Source organism: Corapipo altera, unplaced genomic scaffold, assembly GCF_003945725.1.
Source record: "Corapipo altera isolate COAL_440 unplaced genomic scaffold, ASM394572v1 62, whole genome shotgun sequence".
Classification (NCBI taxonomy): Eukaryota; Metazoa; Chordata; class Aves; order Passeriformes; family Pipridae; genus Corapipo; species Corapipo altera.
In genome coordinates, this window is record NW_020884894.1 from 12,366,341 (window position 1) to 12,393,123 (window position 26,783).

The 26,783-nt window shown below is 40.6% G+C and overlaps 1 protein-coding gene across 7 annotated transcripts in view; it reads right to left on the reverse strand.

Moving 5' to 3' along the window:
* Positions 1-26,783, reverse strand: part of SMPD3 (sphingomyelin phosphodiesterase 3) — an 87,137-nt gene that overhangs the window by 38,673 nt on the left and 21,681 nt on the right. Inside the window, exons 1-2 of one of the 7 annotated variants that reach the window (XM_027646990.1) lie at positions 15,979-16,080; positions 14,844-14,903 (exon numbers count right to left, since the gene is read on the reverse strand). The exons of 2 other annotated variants lie outside the window; for them this stretch is intronic. The gene's annotated coding sequence lies outside the window, so the exon portion shown is untranslated. 4 more of the 7 variants (XM_027646995.1, XM_027646989.1, XM_027646991.1 and 1 more) reach the window with 4 other exon arrangements.

The following is a 26,783-nucleotide window of genomic DNA, read 5'->3' on the forward strand; positions in this document are numbered from 1 at the left end:
AGCAAGGCTATTACTCTAAAATATAAATTTAATTGCATTATTTGAGTAACTTCTTGGAATTCATACCAAGATATCCTAATCAGCAGAACTATCTCTTCTTGTATGGAAGACAATCACATATTTCCAAGTGTCAATTCCTATTTATTTATGGCCTTAGGAACTGGTAAGAAAGATAATCAATAGCATACTCTCTAATGGCTGAAAATAACAGCAAATACTTCAGACAGCTTTAAGTTTTCAGAAAAGTTTTGCTATAGGCAAGATTTAGACAAAGCAAAAGTTCATCTGCCCAGCTGGTGATCTCAGTCAGCACCTGGAAAGCTAAACACTCTCTATTTTGAGCCCTTATTTGGTGTACTTTGGTAGTGAGACAAGTGCAGTGCACAACCCCAGAATCTGTGACACTGAGCTCTGTTTATACAATAGACACAGAAGGGGCTCTATTTACAAAATCACCTTTTAGTGTGCTTTAGCCTCGTATTTTACAGGAGCTGGAGTAACTCAATAATGGCTACATAAATCTGATCTTTGTAGATGGTTTGTTTAACAAATCTTAGTGAGACAGAACAGTATTGGCTTTGGGTGCCCAATGCAGGAGTGGAGATAAAATTTTTCCCACTCATGTTTCACCATCTCAAACCTCCAGAGCCTGACTCCAGCCCAGAATTTGTCAGGGGGCACAGGCTCCCTGTAGAATGAAAAGCTGTACTTTCTCAGGCAGCACTTGGAGCCTTCAGGCTTCTGGTTAGTCCAAGACAGCTCAAGAGAAGTCTAAAGTAATCAATTTTCCCTGGAGTAGGTATTTTTATACCATTGAAATTGGTCTTAAAGCTGGCAAAGAAAAGTTACCTTAACTGACAGTAAATCCAACACAAATCCCTGCCAATAAATATCAGTTTCTCTATAAAAAAGCTTACCTCCAATTCTCAAAATACTTTATAAAGGAAATTAAAATACAACACAACTGAACTAAAACACAGCTACTCCTATAAAGAAAGTTAAAGGACATTTATTCATGTTCTACTTCTGGAAAATTGGAAAAACAGAGAATCTTTAACTTGAATAAGTTTTCATGGAAACCCTGAGACTGGACTCCTTAACTCGCAATTTCCAGCTCTACTGACAAAGGTATATTTCCTCAGGATTCAGAGACCTAATTGTATGGTGGGTAATCATATAAAGATCAGCATTACTCAAAGCTCAACACAGAAATACTGGATCTTTCCCCCAAAACTTACAACTATGTCAATGCGAGAATTCAGACTCAAGATTTCTTAAGATCAAATTGCTCCGAGACATGCAACAAAAATACTCAGTCTATTTTCAAACAGTTAAACATAAATCTATTAAAATTCTCTTTTTAAAAACAAAACAAAACAAAAAATGACCCTGAGCGCTCCCACACTTGCAGCTTTTCAAACATGGTGACAAATTCAAGCAAAAATATTCTGTTTACTTATTTGTAAATTCATTTCACTGCACTGGTAGGTTAAACTGTGCCAATCCTCTCAGAATTCCATTTCTTCTTACAGAGTACGACATAAAAGGAGACAGTTAGCAATATATGAGTATTTCAGAAGATCCCACTCAATCTCTTAGCACGTGGGAGTCTCTGACATTTGCCATTATTTTCACCCACAGACATCTCTGAATCCAGTGCTCTCCCTTCCCCTCCAGGCTGGGCCTCCACAGCCCTGCAGTGTTGGTTTAAGGTGTTTGCCACCAGAAGGGCATTCTCCAAAAACATCCTTCCCTCTCACAAGAATGCAAACCAGAAGCACTGCAGGATGTTACTCATCCTAAGATTTACTTCACTTTTTGTTAACCACTGCCTTACATGGGAAATGCTGATCCCTCCTCTGTCCCTTCCCAGCTCCCCTGACACACTGGGCCCCGTGCTCAGGACCCCTCCCTGCCCCAGCCCAGGAGCTCAGTGCCAGGGCACCCTCTGGGGTCTGGCAGCACTGCTGAGAGGAGCCAGCCCTCGGGCACCTGGCACCACACTGCCCAAGAGCCTCTGTTTGCCGTGGGCAGAGCAGATCCCAGCTCCTGCCTGGGGCTTTCAGCCTTTCAGGGTCAGTGTTCAGAGATCTCCACTGCTCAGACATCACTGCTGCTGGGCACGAGTTGTGGGGCAATTTAGTAGAAAAAAGTGAACACAAAATTTGAGGTGGGATAGGAAGAGGGGAATCTCATTTCTGAGCCAGAATTTTTTGTATCTCTGTGGAAGAAACAAGAATAAAGGGTAATCTCATTTTTTGTAGTATATACAAAATTATGTATGTACTTGAAATATCAAAATTGTGTTGTTGGTAAACAGAGTGGTCCCTGTTTAGAAACAAAACAAGAGAAGATGTGCTAAATATGGAACATTCTATCACTTCTACCATTAAATCAGAGAGTAGTATAAACCAGAAACAGAACCAAAGGAGAATCTGAAAAGAAAAAACAATGAATGAAGGAAAATGAGCAGCTACTTTGTGAGGGTTTGCATATGTGCATACAGAGCTCCTTACTGTTCTAGGGACTTTTATTTTCCTAAAAAAAAAAAAATCTGTGTTTTTCTGCTTTCAAATGCATTTGTAACGATCAGGACAATCTACAGATACTTCATTTTACACCCCATATTTTGAATACTCTTGCAACTGCAATGAAAACAGGGAGTGTCCTGTCCAGAAGGAGCAGGAGGGGCAGAGTATTTGTACACATAAGTCAAAGGAAGTCCTGCAGGGTTCTGGTGTGATCACTAACAGATGATGCACACTAGATGCTTCTCTTAGCCATCAGCAGAAAAAAATTCTTTAAATATTTAATGTGCTTTTGAAAATTTCTACTGAGTCAAACTATTACTAGTTTTTTATTATGATTGAAAGTAAAATGTTTAATTGAAACAGCTGTTCCTTAATAAATAACCAGAAGCTCTGTGCACCAATGCGTGGGGTTTCCAGATTAGATTTTCATGCACAGTATTTCATGCATGATATTTCCATATACTAGAATATAAGTCTAAATAAGATCTCAATCCAAATAAAAATGCTGTAGAGAATCTAAAGTGCTGATTCAAAACAGACCTAGGCCTATCCCCAGTATAAACAACTTGATCTCAGTATGAGATTTAAGATGCAAAGCAAACACCCCTGATTCTCCCTGCTGCTTTTATTCACTCAGACAAAGCTTTACTGTTACAACTGTTCACCCAGAAGACAAGGTACTATGGATAGATGCTGCTATTCCAGGGGGAAAAGTGTGCAGTGCACTGAAATTTGGTTTAAACATAGTCAGAAAAACCACAAAGTGGTTTCTCTTTTTTTTTTTTTTCTTTGCCAGCTCTGGTTCCATATTCACAGTGCAAGCAACTAATTTCAGCTTCAAAAAGGTTGGGTTTAGTAACCACTGCACACCCAGTCCTACCACAGCAAGTTACACAGGGGGTGGTTTTACAAGGTATTTACACTGAGGTATTTGTCAAGCTTGTTCCATTCTCCAGACTCACTGTGCAGTCCATTATTTTCAAAGAGCATTCTCAGACATGTCAAATGTCTGTGCAAATTATTAGGTTTATAAAAGTGCTAAGCAGTGCAGCATTCACAGGAGGACTGTTAATGTAATTCCTAAACTGGAGAGCCTTTTGCTACATCTTCCAAACCAACAGAGGCTTGTCCTGCTATTAAATAAACTCATTTTGCCCTGTGATTCACTTCAGAATTCAGTTTTTAAGAGTCACTTTGTAGAGCAGAAATATATTTCTAAACATTCAGTTGTCTTTACTAGAAATGCAGGCTTTCATATATTGAATGTAATTGGAAATGAAGCTCTTCAGCACTGAAATGAAAATCATATTTCAGTGCAAGTTTGCATTATCTCCTGCATGTAACAGAACAGTTCCCAAAGGAAAAGGTGCAAGTTGTAAAAGGTAACGTTTCTGATACTGTTATTTTTGGGGGGTTATCTGATTCTCCCTCACAGCTGAAGATGTCACATACCAACAACTGAGAGTCTGTGTCATGAATGGTACAATTTCAGTGATGAAACATAAATGCCTTTTTTTTTTAATTATCTTTAATAGCTATTAGTTGCATTTCTACCTCTGCTGGCTGCCCCTTGCCTACGCTACACTTTTCAGGCCATAGTTTTATTTGAGTACTGCAGGTAGAGATGCCATTTGGTTTTGGCCAGGGCTTGTACTCCTATACTGTCTTTAGTAGGACTGTTCCCAGAGGTAAATTTGCTTTAGTGAAGCAAATGCATACTGGGAAAGTATCAGAGAACTGTTAGATGGAATAACATTATTTGTATAATTCTGATTATTATGCACCCCAAATTTTGTAAGACCTGAAGTGATGCAGAAGGAACATACTGTTACTATCTTACATAATTCATCCTGATCACTTAAATAGTTTCTTAAAACAGCATCCCCTGGATGCCAGCTTTGAAGTGTTTAACGAGGTATACATAAAGAGGGTAATAATTATAATGGGGGTGTAATGAGCTTCACTATCAACGGGAGTCAAAGTACAGTAGATTTTTATCTCAGATAATTTTTGTTATGTGCAGTAAATGCACCAGCAAAACTGAAAAAATAAAGTCTTTGGATTTCCTCTAGTGAAAGGAATTCACAAAAGAGAACACTAATTTTTATTCTTGTTTTGTTCTATGAATCTGACAGGTGTTATCTGCAAAAGGAAGGGCCCAGAAGCCTCGTGCAGTGACATAAAGCTGTACTGCACAGGACACAAAAACAACTTCAAATTCCACTGTGTCTTGGCTGCAGGTAAGGAAAACCCACTTATGTCTGTGCAATTAAACATCAAACTTTTCACACCAAAAGGACAAGTTGCAGTACAATGAGGAGCAGTAACTCCCTCAGCTGTGAGCAGCAGAGACACCCTGGGACCAGCACAGCCCCCCAGCTCCTGGGAAATGAGTGACCTTCTCCTGGGGAACAGCAGCTTTCATTTCCAAGCCGCGTTCATTCCCTCCAGAGCCCCACAGCCAGAACAGCCACAAAGTCCCTAAATATTGCTGGTACATTTTGTAGCAAGTGTTGTCAAGCTGGGCAGGGCCTGGGAGGAGATCACTGAACTCACACAGGACACTGAGAGCAGGTACCACCAGCTGGTTACACTATTCATTCTGGTTAAAAGGATTATTGATCTGTTGGGATGGAAAACACTACTGGGCAAAAGCCATAAGCTCAGGATATGCAAGATCCAGCCACTTCATCCTTCCAAAGGTGAGAAAACTCTTCTACTAAATTTTAAAAGTTTGTGTTCTGGTTTAACACGCATGAATAATTTTTCCTTTGTATCTCAGAGTGTCTTGTGCATTTAAAGAAGTAATTTTGTAGCTGAGATCAAAATTACTTGCTGAATTTATTATCCTGAAACTAATTGATAATTCTGACTGGCTCACCAAGGCAAAGAAGCCCCACTGGTAGGCACTGAAGGTGGTAAGACTTCGCTGCTCACCCAGCTCATCACACAACTTGATTTTCAGCAGTGAGGCTCAGTAAACAGCTCATGGACGTCAGTTGGAGAGCTCCAACCTAATCTTGTAAAACTGCTGTTGGTAAACCACTAACTTGCCAAAGTGCCTTCCCATGCTGCTAGGCACATTAACTCTGCCCTTCTTATACCATGTTTCCAGATGCACTGCTGATACATTTACAGATCAATGAAGTTACAAGAGGCTGGCAGAAGAAAGGAAGGCATGAATACAACCTAAGTAAATTCAAAGCAAATTCACTTCAGTTCCAAAGCCACTCCTCCAGAATCAAAAATGTTCTTTGAAGTCAACTGTTATTGAAATGCAGGTTTACCGATATTTCATTTTCTACAACCCAGGATTTTCTGTGCTCCAACATTATCTGAAAACAAACAAAGCAGAACAGCAACAAATAAAAGCACTAATTCTATGTTTGTGAGTATTTCTCGGAAACCAAATAGCTGCCTTGTTTTATCACATTCAGCCCTCTTTTCAATTGCAAGAACTCTGACAAACAATTTTTGAGGAAACAACTGCTTTTGCAATTAACATGGATCTCTACAGGCCAATGTGTATGGGCTGCCCAAGGCCTCTCTAAGCTGTTTGCATTCCCCAGGCACATCCCAGCTGCTTGCTGGAGCTACAGAACACACGTATACATTACATTTATAGAACAGGCACACGCTGCAAACTCAAGTATTTAAATTAGGACCCTATTTTGAAAGTCCTTCACTGAGTCCACTTGCAATGGCTCATACCCACAGATCTACAGAACAGATCTCCAACAAGTAATTCAGGCAGGTGGAAACCTTGCTCAGCTGTAGGCTGTGGCTTTTCAAGCCTGCCATGTCAGTAAGGGACTCCAGTAACACTCAATAGAAAATTCTCACTTTGCCCTTTATTACTACACATGGAAGTTGATGCCACCTGCAAATTGAGTTGATACCAGAGCAGCTGAATGCCAGCTTCTGTCACCAGGGCACGAGGGACCTGGATATGGGTGTCAGCTCCCACAGACTCCTCCATGGGAGATCTATTACTGACCTTTTCTTCCTTGATTTGATTGCCTTTCAAAAAAAAGGCTTGTTAAAAACAGCATGACAAAGGCTGACAGAGTTACATGCAGAGAAGCCAAATAGAATTGAATTGAAGACAACTCGTACATACCACCTGCAACCCCAAACACATGGGAGCACTGAGCTGAACGACTCGATCCTTACTCCACTGGCTTCCTGAAATCTAAACGTATTGGGATGACTCACAGGAATCTGAATTAAGAATTCACCTATAAAATCCTAGGCTTCAGTACACAGTACTATAAACAGAAATAAAAGGTTGCTTTAAACAGAGTGTATGGAAGGCTGTATAAATTAATTTAGTGATTACATTCCACTGTGTGGAATGACCCTTTCTTAAAGCCCACCACTGCTGCAATCATCCACAGGGACCCTTGCTGGCACTGACAATCTCAGTGTTAGATTTTAAACTGTACTGATCCAAAGACTGGACTTTGTGTTCATCATTCTGGACGTGCTCCTGGCTGGAAATGAGACAATTGAGAACAAATGACTTCTGCACGTATACATCTGGTTCAAAGAACCACTTGTGACTCCTACAAACATATAAACCTCTGGCTTTATTTTGAGGGCAGAGTGATGGCACATCTTAGATGCAAATGCTTAGAATGCCACTGATCACGTTGTGTCAGCTTGCCATGGAAGCATTAAGATTTTTCAGTGTCCAAATGCTTTAAGTACTCACCAGAAAAACTGCGATTTTCAAGAGAATAATCTCTGGGATTATATCTCTGGGATAATCAGAATAATCAACTAACCATGCATATGTTGGTTACCAGCTGTTCTGACATTGTGGTGGTTTGGTACTTCAGCAGACTAACATTTCTTTTAAACTCAGTTGTCTCCCTAAGTCGCAATGTAAAGAGAAAAGAGCTTCAGTTAGTTCTCTAACTACAGCTTTGCTTGCTTTTGCAAAATACACAATGCTTCATGCTCAAATACCATCAGCAGAAGAATCACAACAGAACTATCACTATAAAGTAATTTTTATGCTATGTAAAAATCATATCCCCTTACGAGTGACCTCCCAGCCTGCAGCACGTTTGCCAGACAGTCACTGAGCAGCCAAAGCCTCACGTATCAAACCACCCCAGTCATCAGCACACACACAGCTCTGAGAAACAGAACAGATTTGTATTCTGAATACCCTCAGCCTGAACTCTGCAGTTGCCTATAAAAGAGATGGTCTCTGCCTGAAGCAACACACTTGAGAGCTGCCAGGAAGCACAGCAGCCACGAGCTGCTTCTCCACAGGGACACAGAGGAGCAGTGGAAGATTATTTGATATTGTGCCTCAGACAAGGAGGCTGAAAGCTCAGGAGGTTTAACTACTGTAATTCAGTTTCACATGGTGAGACCAGGAGAGACTTTATGCTGAAAGGCAGTGAGAAAACAATCTTATTTTTAAGTGGGTATCTAGGCAACTTTCCCATCAAATACTTGAATTAATAGTAATGTAGGATGTGTGACTTAACTTTCTGTTTTGCTTTATGATACAAACCTGTTGGGCCTAGGTTTTAGTGATTAACTAGGTACAGGACATATTTGTCCTCATTTCTTTTTCCCTGTGAGCTGTGACCACATCTTTTTCCCCTAAGAAAAACCCTCTGAATTACTTTTATTTCTTCCTATTCGGGGGAGTATAACTGAATTATTATTATTACTTCATGGAAATTCCCCCAACAGGAACAGGTTCAGTATAACTACATGAAAAAGCTCATCACCAAAAGACTTTGCCATTCACACAGCAGGAAACCCAAATCTTCCAATGTGCCTTATTTTTAACTCTGCCTAACATTTTCTGTTTCACAGTTCTCTTTTAATGCATGCAGACATGTAAGTACTGCTAATACAGCTCATTTCTACTTATTTGTATTTATACAGCATAAATCTGCTTTCAATGTAGCACTTTTACCTGCTTTTAGGTTTAGAACTCTACCTTCTAGACATGCTAAATTGAGGAGAAATATTACAGGAATGACCCAGAGTTGTATCTCTTGTCCCTGGCTTTCATCTCAAAGAGACAGTTAATTCCATCATTGTCACTAACTCGACTGTCAGGACAGAGGGTGACCACAACACCCTAACCCTGTCATTCCTTTTTTCTATTGTATCAGGAGGATAAACCTGATGGCTAGAGGAGAGACCAGGTTATGGCAACCAATACAGGACAAAGCAGTGATTCCCAAACTTTGAGATATGCTTTACCATTGGTGACACCCCTGTGTCCCCCAAGGGCCCAGTCAGACCCTCCCTGCCCTTTCCTCCTTGCAGGGCACAGCACGAGCAGCTGCCTCACGGTGACCCCAACCTTGGCAGCAGCAGAGCTGGGGCAGAGACACCCAGCAGAGGGAATGACTGCTCCTGTACCTGTCCCCTGCCCTGGGGCAGCTTCTGGGCCCTGTGTGCACCTCCTCAGTCCCTGCCCAACCTCCCAGGCCAAGCTGACCCACCTGCCTGAGTCCTGTGCTGGGACAGAGCTGTGATTCAGGCACAGCTTGGCAGGGAGGAGGAAGCCCAAGGGTGGTGAACCTGCAGTCACTGCAGCAGGACAAGCTGTCCTCTGAAACAGGCAACAACCAGCTGGGTAATGCTAGTCGAGCAACTTTCCCCTTTGAGACGGCTCCGTTTCTTGCCTTCTATCTCATCCCTTCCCACAGCTTTTAGAAGAGCAGTAACAGCCTATTCTGGTGTCTTTGATGGAAAAATTATTATCCCTTGTACAAGATTTCCCATCGTATATACAAAATCATTTATTTCATGCTCATCATAGGAAAAACTGATGCATTTTCATCAACATAATTAATGTTTGTTGTATTATCACTCAAATAACTATACACAGTTGTAGCTGGAGAACAACACTCAGCTCTGAAATAGCTCTCTTCAGCTGCAGATCAATGCAAATGCAGCTGGTAATTCAGCTTTTGTGAACAGGTCAGCAGCATGACTAGCATATTAACATCTCAGCCAAGGAGCAACACTTAGAGCTTTCTTGTAAAGGTTAATGAAAGGGCTCAACATGTACTTCAGCAGTGATTATTTCCAAGAAATTGGTTAAAGGGAAATGGGCCTCACTTGAATTTTAATTTAAATTATAATTTTAATCTGAACACTTAATAGAGGTGTTGTCTGATTTAAGAGTATATTCTTGCTCCTGATCCCATTGTAACCTGCTTAGATTTGTTCAAATTAATTGTGTATGATGTTACAGATTAAATTCCCTGAGAAAAGACACAATACTCATACATAATGACTAACTCTCTCAGCTTATTGATTCTAAGTTCAGAATCATTATGTCAGTGCAAATGCAGAATACAGGACAGACAGATGCTACACTTGGATCATAGAGAAGGCTCATACCAAGAGCAGCAGCTCATAGTAGCCATAACTATTTAACATTAAAGATGTACACTGCTGTCTACTTAATTTTGCATTAATTTGCCCTCCACACCACCACCCCCAAAAAATTCTGGCAACACAAATAAATACACCCCCCCCAAATATCCATTTGGAAGCATTCAGCATATTAATATATTTTTCACTCTAAAGACCCACGCTGGAATCCTCCAGTGAACTGTCATTAGAAACCCATGACAGCATCACTTCCAGTGACCCAAGGACTGAGGGACAGCCCAGCCTCCACAGGCAGCCCCTCCTGCTGCTCCACAAGAGCTACAAGTATTGGTCATGTTTCTTCAGCTGGGCTTTAGGTCTCTTGCAGGCTGATCCTCACCTTTGCAGTCTGAAATCTTTGAGGCCAGCTTAGAAATGCATCCCCAGACAGATCAGAGCCTCAGAGCTGTTCCTGGGTTCCCAATGCCCAGGAAGGCTCCACTCCCCAGCTCTCAGCACAGGCCAGCAAAGGCAGCTCAGCTACCAGAGAGCTGAGAGCGTGGTGCAAATGCAGAGCCAGAAGGACTCTTTCAAAATTAATACTGTCTAATTGCACATGGGAATACAGTAAACTGAAGAAGGAATTAAAAGAAATTAATTCTCCCAAATTCTTCCTATCTCTTACTGAGGGAAAACTTATCTTAGCCTCGTTATCTTCTAAGGACAGGGTTCTGTCTGCTCAAAGGTGCTTCTCAGTCTCTTCTGGGGCTTTTATTTTTAACCAGGGGTTTGTTCAATCCAAGGCTGCTGAAACTCCTCAGCTCATATCTGGTATCACACCCTGAGATACTGGAGATAGAATTTAAAGCACTGTTAGCACTCAGCACAATCTACTGTTGTCAAAGGGATTATTGAAAGCTACTCCTTGTCTGCTGCAGACATAGGATGGGAACCCAGCAAGAGATAACCCTTTGCATGCAAATAGCAAAGCAACATGAAACAATAAGAAACAACAATAAAGAGGCAAGCAATATTATATTCTTCTCTAGGTATCAAAAATCAACTGACAGTAACATAATCCTTTTAAGCTTGCAGAAAATGCTGTGGCCTGTTGGGCTGCACAGTTTTGTTGCCCTGTGGCAGAGAGCTGAGCAGAGCTGTTTTCACACCAGCTGAGCACAGCTCAGTGCAAGGCTGACCAAGAGCACTCCCCCTGGGGGTGGGTGTTCCCAACCATCCTCTGGGATGAGGTAACTCCAGGAACAGTCCTGGCAGTAGACAGGAGAACACAGACTGGGGTCCTGCACTCTCTCCTCAAAACAGTGGGCTGTTTTCCTTCCTTAATCCTTAAACACTGGTTGAGGAATCATGGGGAGACAACTACAGAGTAGAAACACCACCCAAATAATAATAATGCCCCTCTGGATCATTTTATATGACTACAGTCATATAAAGAAGAGAATGGAGAAGCAATGCTGATAAAATACACCACATAAAATAAAGAGTTAAAAAACTGGGTAGGTGCAGGACATACACTAAAGAAAGTTTTGCAAAAGTAAAAAAATACACTTTTTTTTACTGACTGCAAGGAAAAGCACCCACTGTCCTATTGAGATCCTTGTGTTATTCATCTACTTCTACGAACAAATACTGCAGAAAGAGGAAGTTTCTTTTTACATATAGCTTCCTGATTCTCTGGTTCAATAAAAATCATTACAGATTTATTTATTCATCTACCTCTATTTACAGATAGAATCAAACTGTTAAAAATTTCACCCGCTGATAGCAACTATGAAAGACTTTGGGAAAAAGCCCAGCACATTACCAAGATCAACTGATCAAGTGCTTTCAGAATCCAGCAGCAAAACCCAGAATCTTGACAAGAGCACTGCAATCAGAGTGCTAATGGAACACATGTTGCCATCACAGCACAGACAAAAGAGGTGAAATGCTGTTATTTGTTATTCCTGAACCCTGCATGCCTGGATGCCCATTTGTGCCTGCAAACACTTGCAGAGTATAAGCTTCAAGGAAAATAAAACCACAAGAGTATCAGAAAAAAACCTGTACCATAAAGGAGAAAACCCTCCCAGGCCAAGCTCTCCTCGGGAGTTTGCACTGAACAGGCAGGGAAACAAAACCCTCCCGGAGTTTTCAGCTCCAGCGTTGGTGGTTTTTTCCAAAGGTCACTAGCATAGACTTCCACTCTCTGTGCATTCCCTCTGAAGTGTTTTAGAGAATCCACAAACAAAAGAGAATGTCTAATAACATCTCTTATGTATTTGTTAGTCTTTTTATGAACTGTACGTGATTGCACTTGCACTGCTCCTCTCCTTCCCTCCATCACCTCGTGTTCTGCATCCTTTATCTCACCAGCTCTCCCATCCAAAGTTAATAGTATTTTTACCACCACTATTTTTTCATTATTTATATAGTTCCTTCTCTCTTTCTCCACTACAACAATTCATAATTGATTTAGATATTGCTGTATATTTTGATAGGTTACCATCTAAAGCCCCAGTTCAGTAAATTACTGAAGTGACTTATATGTTAGGACCAACCCTACCCAATATGTTGATGGATTATGTGGATACTGTTGTAAATCAGTTTTTTCAAGATGAGCTGCATTATCATTACTTTAGTTCTTGAATACTGTGACTACACTCTTCACAGCTAAACATGTTCAACAGCATTATGGTAAAACATCACAAAAGAGTGACAATTCTATTAAACTTCCAAGTACTCTGACAAACAACATTAACAAACTGAAATTTTAAGTCCTGGCATTAAGACAACACCTCTCAAAAAGAAACAATAAATAATTTGAAGAATTTGGTGCTTCATTAAGTACCTCATTACCAGTACCAGCATGAACATAAGACGCTGAGTTTAGGGATTTTTCATTTTTGTCAATAGCTAGCAAGATCTGCCAGGGGTACTGAAGCAACCAGCTTTCCTACCAGCAAAAGCAAGGAGACAGGCAGCACTGAGCCCTGGCAAGCAGCACCATGGGAAAACTCAGAACTACTTTCCCCTGGCATCAAAAGTTACCAGCACATTATAGAGGCCTAAATTAATAATTTTTTCTCAGGCATATAGTTCAACTCTAGCTTTTTGCTTGGGCAGTAATTAAGTGAGGTAAATGTTATTCTTAGATTTTAGAATTGCACAGGGATAACAGACTTTACTATCATCTTGGAAAGTCCTAATCACTCAACTCTGCTGCACTGGCTTTAAATATTCAAAGAGATTCCTATGGGAGCCATCCATTGCCAGTTTTATATAGCTGCTAACATTTTTACTATAATCCCTACTGCCAGCACTGGACTATGCTCAGCTGTGCCCAGCTCCTTTTCAGCTCATTCTTTGACTGCGATTTTCTCCCTCACTCTGCAAACCAAGGCTTATTTGGTACCATACAATCTCCATTTTAAGCACATCTTTTAGGCTTTAGGCTGGAAAGCAGCTCAGCATATAAAGATCAGCACACAGGCACACGATCGACTGCAAACTCCAGGGTCTGCTCTTCATTTGACAAACAAATCCACCACAGCAAAGTCGAGTGCCAATCTCCTGAGAACATTCCTGAAGAAGATGGGAGTGGATGAGGGCTAACACACACTAAAGAGAAGGCAGCTGTTTATTAACTGGATGTTGTAATAAGCTTTCTATTTTCCCAGTGCAGTTACAGGCAATATTTACAAGGCACACCTTCAATCAGGGGGGTAATTTCCGCCTTCAGACAATCTGAAGGGGTTTAATTCAGAGGCATCTCTTCACATCAGCACACCCAGCTCATTTCCTGTGCAGTGCAAGGTAGAGGGATGCAGTACACCGAGTGACCACTCAAATGTTTCCAGGTGCTCTGCCTGACAATGCAGAATTAAAGTATCCTCTGTGAGCTGATTTCCTGTGATTCACAATCACAGAGCTTTGCTCTAATCACTAGTTAGGGCTAAAAATTTCAGTTTAATTTCAGGGACACATGACTCACCTAAGCTGTCATGACCCACTGCTGCCTGGTTTCTTCCATTAACATAACTGCAAAAGTGGCATTGCTCTCTACAGAAAGTAAATTTATACATATTGTTTTACAAAGTTATTACATTTGAGGCCTGCTCAGTTCATTAGCTAATATGACCAAATGAAAGTTTATCAAAAAACAGATTTTTCCTCCAAGTTGGGTCACAAATGTAATAGCAGAATGCTTGTTAATATAGTACCAGCAGGCATTCAAAAATAATGTCAAGCAGTCATTCCATTTGGCAACAGAAGTTTCATTTGAGTTCCAGCTGCAAAATTTGGCCTTATGCAATTCAGCTGCCAAAAGACCAACAGAAATCCAAAGCTGATGATGTAAGATTAGAGCCAATGGCTTCTTAGCCTGCAAGAAAAATTCTGCTAAGTTGATACATGCTTATGGACATTTTCAAGTGAAAAGTTCATTACATTTATTCAGTTAATCAATACACAATCCCTACAGGCTACCATCTGAAAAATATAATCAGTTCAAGGAAATTCTTTAAAAATATGAAAAGAGTAAGTTTTAGTAAATTCTAGCTCCAGATCCTTCCCCTTAGCTTAATTAATTCATTGGTTTTGCAGGAAACGATTGAGGCTATGAAAATCTTTGTTAAGTCAGAATTACAACTCCTGTGGCTTCCATAGCCAAATTTTGTGGACAAATAAGGAGCCTCAACTGCTCAGGGAATTCCTTCATCATGTGGAGTCAGAGGGAAGTAGCTTACTGTGCAAATGAGGCAGTCAAAGACAGAGTGGATCTCTCAGATGTGTATCCAGGACAGGCAATGATGTGTATCACACATCAAATACACACACATCATACAGATCAGTGCCCATCAGCTGGGTGGTGTTCCTGTATCTGTGCTAGGTTTTGAGGTAACAGCTGTTATGCAGTGGATCCTAAGGAGATTTTCTGCTCTCATTCACCTTTCTATACTTCAGCCTCATTACCACGATGCTTGCAGATGTCAAAAGAGCTCCATCGAGCTGGGACAATAAAAAGGCTTAAACACGTGAAGCTGTAGCTGCCATCTCAACAAAACACTCCCAGAAGAAACCCCTGGTTGACAGGAGCCAGAAGCTTTAGTATCTTAGTTACTTTTAAATTTTAATTCCTAAGTCCCCAGCACACACAGCTGCACCCAGCAGATCTAAACCACAAGCCACGTTTTGGTTTGATAAGTTTCTACCCACTAGCAGACCAGCTTTTTAAATGTCATTGCAACATTTATTAATCCCTTTTATACCTCCACATAACTAACAGGAACAGATTTAGTTACCTTTCTGGCCGAGTTCTTATGTTTTAGCTGCTTTTTGAATGTTAATTATTAACGCTAACAAAGTGCACTTGCTGCTGTGCTGAACATTTCTTAGCATAGCTGTGGTTGCAACGAAGGAAACCTCACTGGGACATTATATAAGTGCAGTCACCATCAATTCCACTTTGTTGGTTTATGACTTCAGCAAAAATCAGCATGCAAAAACATTGCAATTTAGATATTTTTAATCACCTGCTATGAAGTTAAAGCCTGTTCTCTTTAATATGACCCACAAAAAAATCTAAACAGACTAAAAATTTTGGAGCTGCATGAGCTTTATGATGCCTCAGTCTTCAAGACTGACATTTCTAGTGCACAAAGTAACCCCTCAGAGACTTGAAAAAGTGTTAGTAAAACATCCTACAAAATTTCCACTTACATAACCAATCCACAGCCTTCCCACAAAGTTCAAGGAAGTAACCCTGGCAAGCTCACCATGTTATCAACAGCTCTGCCTGTGCTTTGCATTTGTTTGTGAGTGGAGGATTGAGAAACAAATAAAGCAGACAAAAACAAAACCCCCAAACAAACAAAAGGAAACAAACAGAAAAAACCCCTGAGATCTTGAACTCCTAGAAAGGATTTGCTTCAAGAAGTAGATTAGTGAAGGTATTAACAAGTGCTTTTCAAAGCAGTCACTAAATCAAGATGTTCAAATGGCACAGTGTTGTAGAATTGTAACATACAATTCTAATCAACGTTTGTGATGGTCATAGAAATTTATGACCAGCTTAAAAACTTACTGAGAATGATACTCCCTAATCTCTTGCTGTGTTCCTCAACCCAGAAAGCACAAACACAGAGCAGGAGAGAGAATATGGAACAGTGCCCTTTCCTTGAAGCTAAGGAAGGAGTGTTTGTGTAACGAGGAACAAGCTCTGACTTCACAGAATGATGGAACATTAGGTAAACACATCATGTCCATGGGGGAAAAGGAGGTTTGTCTTTGATGTTTGACAAATGCCTAAGGATCAGCTATAAGCAAATGTAGAAAAATCACAATTAAAGAAATTTTGTCTTGCACCAGTCTCATGTGTGAGTTCTGCCAGTGATCCTCTTCTTTGGTTTGTCCCCATATTGTCACCACCAAGGCTGTGCATGCCCAAAGTGAGGAGAGTACAACTCCAACAGCTTTACAGAGACAGCTACATGGTAGGCAGAATTCAAGTCAGAAGCCATTCTTTCTTCATCACATCTTACCCATTGTATAATTAATTTTTCATGGAACTTACTATATGCAATGTATGTTTTGAAATGCCAGATTCTCTCATACTTGACAAAACTGGGAACTGTGATGTGCAGAGAGAGAGAGAGAGAAGGGAACAATAGAAAGACCAGATTAGTGCATAACATTAAAAATACAAATGGTAAAATATAATGCACATGAAAGCTTCAAGTAGTGCACAGTCACATGCAAAGGTACCTCCTACCTATCACACAGATCTTAATTTCACAGCATCCATCTCTGTGTGGCTACATTCCAGGGAACAGTGTTGGCATGGTAACTGCAGGCTCTATGGCTTGCTTTTTTTCCTATTAGCAGTCATATGAGTTTTTTGGTAGCTTCAGGATCAAGTAAATTTAGACGGATAGCACTGTTTATTTGGGGAAAAAAAGAACAGGGGGGTTGTCTGAAAATAGAACCAATCTTACAGGGGGAAAAAACAGAAGCATAGCTTAGATTGAAAAAAAACCCCAAACCATAAGGAAAAGATTTACATGTCTGTACTCCTCCAAACAGTGTCAAGAAAGAATATGCATCCACAGCTTTGTGGATCTGACCAGAGCCATGCTAAGGACAGAATGGGCTAAACTGCATTTTCACTCTGATGTCTTCATTATCAACTTCAGTACAAAAGCAGAAGAAGACACAACTGGAAAAGGTCTGTAAATAAGTTACCTTAGTAGCCATTATATTGGAAGATTCACTTTTATCTACAGGAAAAACGGCAGTTTTAACAATTTTAACAGAGAAAAGAGTGCCTCGTGCTTCCGTTATTTTTATCACAGAAGAGTAACTTGCAGACTAATGAAACACTACATAACAGAAGGCTATCAGAAAAATATCTGGATATCATAATGCATGCAGCTTAACCTTATCTATCACAGGGTCCCTAAACTTCCCTCAGTGACCAAGCAAATGATTTCCTGTCAGTGCAGCCCCTTCCTCCATCTGCACAACAGACACCAACCCGGGCAAAGACAGGACACACTGAGAGTTCATCAGACAGTGCCCTGCTGAGGAGGGGCTAAGGGGCTGTAAGATATCCCCATGACAACTGCTGGCTGAATTAAGCAGTCTGATCACCCTCAAGGTTTCCATAACTCTCTCTTGTACATACCCAAGGGTTTGCTCAGGAGTCAGAACACCCTGAATCAAACAGTGCTCCAGGCACTACAGGCACCCACAGAACGTGATGCCTCTTTGCACCACCACGTAGGAGTACTGCCATCTCTTCCTGCAGAAACAAAGAGAGAACACAATTCTGATACCTTCTGGAAAGTTCTGTGATTGTGAATTAGCTGTGCTGTCACACTGGGATCTCAGCTACATTTTGGTCTTCCAAAGTGTATCTCATTTGCCAGATGATGATGTAAGAAAGAGAGAGCAATAACAGATTATCTTTTTTTTTTTAAAGTCAAATCTGTTTCAAAGGCACTTTATCCATTTTTTTCATACTGCAGTCTAGGCAACCATTAATCAAACCTCAACTTCATTCTTTTCTAGTTCTTTACAGCTTGCGAAAAAAACCAAGAAAAGCAATATAATTAACAGAAGTGTCTTGGCAATATAATTAACAGAAGTGTCTGGCTTGCTTGTAAGATCTCTCCCATCTCTCAGTTCTTCCACTTCACCTCCCCTAACATTAGATCTCTAAAACCACTGCCCTTTCCTGCTACCCACCAACATAGCTGACCTTTCTCAAAGTCAGTGGGACAAGTGGATGTGGAAATCCTTCCATATTCATGTTCAATAATCTAACAATTGGTGTCTGACAAAGAGAAGCCCTAATGTCTTGTCAAAGTGCAACCAATTGCAATTCAATTCTAGAGCAGCCAGAGTATTGCAGATCCTCTCTATAAGAAAGGTAAATACTTTAAAACAGGCAGTTCTTCCTCTCCCAAAGAAAATCCTGTTATTAAAAACAAGAAACTAAAAGAGAGGGGATATTACCTATTTTTCAAAGAAATGTTTATGATATGAAGAACTGAAGTGTTTTGGTGCATTTACACTTTTACTAACAGGAAAAAAAATGCAAACCTGATTAGTACATCCAGACCCTACTTTTCTGGAGAGCCCAGTTCTCACTAGTAAAGGTTATTGGCAGCATACTGATTAAGCAGGTATGGCCAAAAGCCAATCAGGAACTCAACAAGTATTTAAGAGCTTTTCTTCTTGATTGAACAACAGGGCTCCTCACCTCCACTCGAGCTCCATGAGCCTCACCTTGCAGAGCTCTGCTGTTTCTCTCACTGTGAGAGCCCAGGCTTGTCAGCAGGGGTTACCCAGTGCTCCTGACTCACTACCAGAGCTCTGGACAGTACCTGTACAGCAGCTCGGGAGTGAATCCACACAGAACTGAACAGATGGGTTCTTATATGGACATTGAGAGTGAAAAAAAATAGAATTTAAAAAAATCCAGAATTTTTCCCCCATAAAGTTTGTTATAACAGTTAATTCCATATTGTTCCTGTTGACCAGAAGCACCTTTAAATTTTATTACAGAAATTAATATGATCATCCACTTCCTTTTGTAACTTAGCATTTTTAATGACTCACACAGTTTGTGTGTGTTTGTGAGAGAGAGAGGACACCTTTGGTGCCCAAAATGGAAGTGCAAGATTAATTTCAAAACACCTAGGAAAGAGTTGCTCGTTTGCAAATTGCAAATATAGAACTTGAAGCAACACTGGGTGCAAATTTATGTCTTTTTCTATTATCAATTTCTTTTCAATAAAGGTTAGAATTGTAGGTAATAGTGCTCTCTTGCTTCCATAGCTACTGTAGTGCCACATATAGCATAGGGTGTTAAACTGAAAAATCAATGTATTCAGAGTTCATAAAAAGGATACAGTGGCAAGTGAACATGAATCTTCACAATTTCTTCAAAATCATTTTGGAACTCTGTCTATGAAGCATTTGAATGACAGAATGACAGATGGTCAAATAAGCATCCACATCTCAATGCAAGAGAATCAATAAGCCTCTGTCAGCTATTACAAAAAAGCTCAAACCCTGCTCAGGTCCATTCATGCACCTGTGTTCCATGCTAAGGCTTTGACTGCAGCATAAGACCATGTCTTCTTATTACCTAAGAAGCACTAAAATTACATAAAACTAGATATACAGAGAATACTGAAGATCTAGTTATGTCTGGAAGTTCTTACCCAAATTACTGTTAGACCAGGTTGTTTATCATCCTGATATTTAACTGCCAATGACCTGAAATAATGATGTAATACTACAAGCTATTTGTAAGCATTTCTGTGTTTTATATGTAAATATTTATCTTCATACACATCTAGTCTTCACTGTCTAAATCATTATGATCAAAGTTATTCAATACAACCCTTTATAACATGTTATTTCATAGCATGGCCTAATCACATGCTATATCAAAATAAGATTTGGTAAAGGCAGTACAGGAAATAAAGGAAATAAGATTACACTAATTCAGACACTGAATAAAGAATGGAATGACTGTCTTAATTCAGGCAATTTGAATTATTAATGAACTGTTTGCATCTGTAAAGATTCTGTAGAGACTTACTCTATTAGAAAGATTTCCTCAACCATCTGGATCAGGAAATTGGAACCTCAGTTCTGAAAGGTCAGATGCAAGACGCTGCTCTTTTCCAGAATTTCCTTCATTGACTCAAACACTGTTACCAGGAAGCCCATCCTCACAAGTGGGTAACAAAGTGCCACAGTAAAGAGTGTGATGCTGAGACAGCAAGCTATTCACATGGTTCCAGAATTATTCTCCAGCCCCTTAAGAAGGGGGTGTTTCTCCCACTGAAACAGCAGAGCAGGAGAGCAGCAGCTGCAATGGCAGTTTGGGATCTGAGGTTTGTAGGTCTGTCATCATTCACTACTGAAAAGTCACAGCAAGAAGAGAAGTCTATTTTCTCCTGCATCTGGTGCCCTCACCTTTCTGCTCCAAAAGAGAATATTTGTTGTGAAAGTTTCAAGGCCATGGCTGTTTTATTCAGCTCATCAGCCACTGAGAACAGAGAGAAGGATTTTTCCTCATGAACAAATGCTGATTTTATTTGTTCATTCTTCACACTGGAGAATGCTAACACTTCACAGAATCACAGATGTAAAATCACTCAGAATACGTAAAGTGATTTGTGTATTAGTAAACCTCTGGGCTTACAGAAATAACCTAATTTGCTCTCTGTACCTAGCAAATTCTACCTAAAGAACAACATTATTTGTCAATGTCTAAAATTGACTAAGACTTCCCATGAGAAATTTATTATTACTGACAACAGGACTGAAAGAAACCACTAGTCCTTTACATTAGATATTTTATTCCTTTAATCTTGCTCAATTATACATTTTATTGAGTCTGTTATTTATTATTTTTGACCTCTCTGTGTGCCATTCTTTTGGCAATTTGCCAGTCTTCTTTACAGACATTTACTTACACTTCAAAAAATGTCCTCCTTCCTTCTCATACTGCTCTTCCCTTTTAAACTGAAACCAACATCCAAATCTCACTGTGTTTTGGAACTGCAATGAGAGAATTCCCTCCTAGCAAACCAGTAAATATCACAAAGGTTCAGGTAAAGAAAGAGAGGTGATCTTTAGGAATTGCTGTTAAGATTTACAATCCTGACCAGAGACTGTCTCTTCATGATAGATGTATTCGATAGATGTATCAGATGTATTTGATAAAAAGCCCAGGTTACTGCCACACACACCACAGAGTGTACTGTAAATAAGAATAAGCCCCAATATTTCAAAGAAATCTAGTAACAAGGCTCAGAATTTTACATACAAAAGTTAATAAATAACCCATGCATATATGTCTCAGCAGCTGGTCAAACATCATATGCCTTGTAATTGTACAACCTTCAGCAGGGATGCACAGAAACAGAAATTTAGGCATATCAGTTGGGAAATAGATATTAAATGTTCCATAAGGTAAATATGTACAAAATTATACCACCATCTACACTAAAAAATAAAAAAATCACTTTTTATAATGCTTTAAAGTCAGGTGGCTAATGGTACTTGAATAATTTTCCCACCCATATTGTAGAAAAATCTCACAGCTACAGGATCCTGCACATTCAAGCACTGCAGCTTCTACAACTATGCAAACAGAAATCCTGAAGTAAGACAATCAGCAGATAAAGGGACAGATGGCATGAGCAGTCCAGCATCACCGGGGCTTAGAGTAACCTCTTCCTTAACATCTTATCCCACTGCATCTTTTAGACATCTTTGAAATGACACAGCAATTCTCATTATGCTCTTGGCAAACCTTCCCCATCAAATCAAGTACAGTATTCCCTCTAGTAATCAAAAGTTATGTTTCCAAGTCTGGATTCACCAAGCACATTTGTCATACATAATAGACACCTTAGATTTTCCTGATGAGTGCAAGTCACAAAAGCCAAACAAATTGCATTACATTTGTTTTGTACTTCCAGCTTCATCACTCAGCTCTGCCATTTGTTTCTTGCATGAGTGAGCTGTTCCCAGCATCGTCCTTAATACTGTTAAAACAAATCCACAAAACAACAAAAACACCCTCAACCAAAAAGCACGTTTTTACCACCAATATGCTTGCTTGCTATCACTCACATGAGACATGGTTCCTACCCTTTCATAAACCTCAGCAATGCCTGTGGAAGAGGAAACCACAAGGGAAACAGCAGATTTCTGCTGAAAAAGAACTGTGCAACCACCACTGGCATTTTCAGAGGTGTATGTATTCACCTTTGCTAAGCAAAACACAGGAAAGGGACGTGCCAAAGTGTCATTAGAGCTGGTTTCAGCAATCGGGTAATCGAAGGTTTAACTTTATACAGTGCATCATTCTTGACATTTTACTGTATGGTTACCTGTTACCATCAGGTTCCATCAGAATACTGAGCATCAGAAGTACTGAGCACCTCGTGCACAGTCTGCTGTAATTGGGGCTTTACAATTAATATTTCTGAAACAAAATGTGCTCTAATCACTTCAGAAGCTTCTTATTAAAAAAGTGGTAAAACCAAAATGCAAAGTAGAACTGAGTTCCAAGTTCAACAGTTACCACAAACACTTGTCAGACAGCCTTTACACAGCTCCAGACCATCCTATACCCAGGCTGGACAGTCTTATACAGTCTTGTTTGAACCGAGTCAATGAACACATGGCACAAAAGTGATAAGACAAAACAATGGCTGCCTTTCATTGTGCCTCTGAACGACTCTGTTCTGAAGCAGCCAGCCAGAAAGACACACAGAGTCTTCTCCATATTACTGTTCTGAGGCACTGACTGATTCAACATTTTGTATAACAACACAGGAAAAAGTTAACTGTGCAGATATGTCTCAAATCCACAGGTATCAGAACACATTAACTCCCCAAAGGCTTCAAAAAATTAATTTCTTTACAATATCAATACCTCACAAATAAACAAAGTTTATGAATATTTCTAAACAATGTTTAACATTCATATCAGAAGTTTCAGGCCTTGGGTTTTATTTAAAAGATAATCCATTTTCCTCTCCCACATTCAGCAGCCAGCTATGGACATTTCCAGGAATGTGCTCCGTGCCCTCTTCTCTCAGCAGCAGAGTTCAGCTCATCACATCTTCCTGACACTGCAGACAATTACTGCAGCTTTGCAGAGAGATTCTGACTGCAACCAGATCCTGCTGTACTGAGAGTACATGCAGCTCCAGGAATGCTGGCCACACCAGCAGACCCAGCTAGCAGGAACACGTATCCTGAGCTCCCTGCCCGGAAGATTTGGCTCCTGAAGGAGTTTGCTGTGTTATTCTGTTACCATCAACAGGAATCACACAGGTGAATATCCACCTGCACTTTTGATTTTAGCAACTAATACCAGCGTAGCAAAGGGAAGAATAGTTCTCTAGCAGGTATTAATGGGAGATAGATTATATATCAATTATTATGAGCACATAATAATAACAATGTGGCTATTCAAATAAGGCTTTAAGGAAGAAAAAGTTTCTGCAATGCTACAGATTTTTATCTTATAAATACCCATCTCTGTTTCTGCAAGTCAACTGACGCGCACAAATCTTTCTGGACTCAAACAGCTTTCTTGAAAAGAAAAAAGCTCTCTCAGCAGCTTACTTTTATCAAGATTCCACAGCTGCTTGGTGTAAACATTCCAGAACACGTTCCCTTATCAAATTCTTGAGAAGATTTGTAACACAGAACAAAACCAAATGACATTCCCAACCCCAATAGTTTGGTGTTTACTTACAAAACCATGACTATGCTATTGGTCCCTGAAAAGAATAATTTCTCTCTCTGTAGATACTGCAGCATAGACAACCTAATGCTCCACAAAGTATTTCTAATGCAAAACTCTCAAATTTAATACCAGACAAGAAGAACTTTGAAGAATTTCCCAATAAACATATTGCTTTCTAATTTTAAAGACCTATTTGGAAATCATTATGCAGCAACCTTTTCTCCTCAGTGGGATTCAGCAACAGATTAGCAAGCAGTTAAAAACCTGAAATTTGTACCCTGTGGTTAAGCAAAGGAAAAAGCCACGCTGGTTGCTAATATTTTGGTCAAATCTGACTTTAAAGAAAATAGGAAGGTTGGGACTACTGACTGTGATTTAAGTACTATTCTACATGGGACATGTTCGACCTTTGCAATAATAGGACAAATTTCTGACAGGTTCTAGGACCATTGTAAGACTTTCTGCAGGGGAACAGTTGGACATTCACGAGTCATGCTGCTAATCACTGTAGCCAGTTAGAAACATGGTTCACACACAAGTGAATCCCATTTCCTGCTGACTGCTCCAGCAATTACATTTGGCTTTATACAAGCAACACCTGCAAGTACAATTTTAACATTTCACTGCAAGTATGGCTGAGCTGAATATTGATAACTTGAGCTCACAGTGTCTGTGAACTTCTGTGAGATAAAAAAACTCCTATATACACAGACATTATGGTTTCCAAACACAAAAAAATACTTAAATATTGTGAATCTATTGTGAAGATTTTTGGAAAACATCAACAGAAAAGGAAACTGAGCTAGTAGCAATCTCCCCAAACAATATAAAAGAAACAAACAAACTGAGTGGATCATGTTGGTCACAAAAATAGCTAAAGACGGTTTTCATCTTTCTCTGTATGTTCAGGAAATGAGCTCCAAATCTGTGTCCCTTTCATGCCAGCAAAGCAAGCAATAGCACCAATACAGTACTGGAGCCCTCAGAGATTGTCAAAGGCCTTCACACTCTGAAGGGCAGATTTCTTTTCCAGCTTTTATTTCAGAAGGGCTCAGACCTGTCCAGAGACTGGTCCCATATGCATCTCCTCTGCACCATTATGCCCACCTCTCCTCTCTGGGCAAACAGCCTCCAGACACCCTCCAGGTTCCCCATTCAGAACAAGATGACACTCTAGTCCAGTTCTTTCTTTTCCCCATGCCTGGCTGGGTACAGCTGCTGGGCCTTCACACTGATAAAGATCAGCCTCAGGCTTCAAATTTTGCTATTTTGACTCCTCTGATTTCCACATTCAAACTGTGAAATCTTTGGGATACACCCTGTCTTTCACATATCCTTATAAAAGTTATTAGGAATTATTCTGGCCCAGTAGCAGCTAAAAATTATGAGCAAAAAAACGGGGGGGAAAAATAAGAAACAAATAGAGGAAAACATGGGGAAAGTACCTGATACACAATGAAGTAAGTCATACTGAAATATTTTCTCAGAAGTGGAAAGTTTTCAACTGTTTGCTCCCTTCATCTTAATTTTGGTTAAAGTTGGTAGGTTAATATTAAAGAATTCTGGTTTGATTTTAGAACTTTTCTTCTCCAGAAAATAACTGAAATTTAATTAATGTAATTAGTTTTCAAAATATAAAATTTTAAAGTTTTGTTATTTTTCATTCAAGGTTGGGAGGTGGGAGATTAATGGAAAACAAAAAAACTGGCAAATGATTTTGCTTTTAGTTAATCCATATTTTGACATACGTGGTTCGTGTAGAAAAATCATCAAGAAGGTCTATTTCCTTTGTCTACAATATTCTTCAGTAGGAACGGATGATGATTCAGAGTTTGCATAATCAGATTTTTAATTTGCAAAGAGGTTTCTGCCTCTTGAGGGAAAAAGAAAAGCTTATTTGCCTGGAATACAGAACAAATACAGAAACTTTTAAATGCACAACATAATTTGGTGAAGAAGAAACATGCAGGGCCAGTAATCCAGAGGTCAGTGGACTAAGACTATTCTCTGCTATTACTCAGCTCCCTCCCAGCACCCAGCCCAGAGCCTGGCTTTGGCTCCAGCCAAGGACCCCCTTCCTTCAGGCCAACAATTTATGGGACCATTTGCAACACTCCCAAACGTGGAGGTGCAGCCCAGCAGAAGGGGGAGCTTTGTGGGTTTGGTATTAAGGACAGAACATCCTGTCCTTTCCAAGCAGAGTGTCCTGAGCAGGAAGCAGAGTAGAGGAAACCAGGGGGTTCAGCTGAGCCCAAGCTCTGGGAAGGCCCAGCTCGGTCCCCTCCCTTCATGTTCCTGGATGCACTCTGTGCTGCTGCTGCTGGAGCCGGGTCAGTGCAGGGGAGGGCAGGGCACACACAGCCCCAGCGTGGCACACACAGATCCAATGTGGCACATACAGCCCCAGTGTGGCACACACAGCCCCAGTGTGGCACACACAGATCCAGCGTGGCACACACAGATCCAATGTGGCACACACAGCCCCACTGTGGCACACACAGATCCAATGTGGCACACACAGATCCAATGTGGCACACACAGCCCCAGTGTGGCACACACAGCCCCAGTGTGGCACACACAGATCCAGCGTGGCACACACAGATCCAGCGTGGCACATACAGCCCCAGTGTGGCACACACAGATCCAGCGTGGCACACACAGATCCAGCGTGGCACACACAGCCCCAGTGTGGCACACACAGATCCAATGTGGCACACACAGATCCAATGTGGCACACACAGCCCCAGTGTGGCACACACAGCCCCAGTGTGGCACACACAGATCCAGCGTGGCACACACAGATCCAATGTGGCACACACAGATCCAATGTGGCACACACAGCCCCAGTGTGGCACACACAGATCCAGTGTGGCACACACAGATCCAGCGTGGCACACACAGCCCCAGCGTGGCACACACAGCCCCAGTGTGGCACACACAGATCCAGCGTGGCACACACAGATCCAGCGTGGCACACACAGATCCAATGTGGCACACACAGATCCAGCGTGGCACACACAGATCCAGCGTGGCACACACAGATCCAATGTGGCACACACAGATCCAGCGTGGCACACACAGATCCAGCGTGGCACACA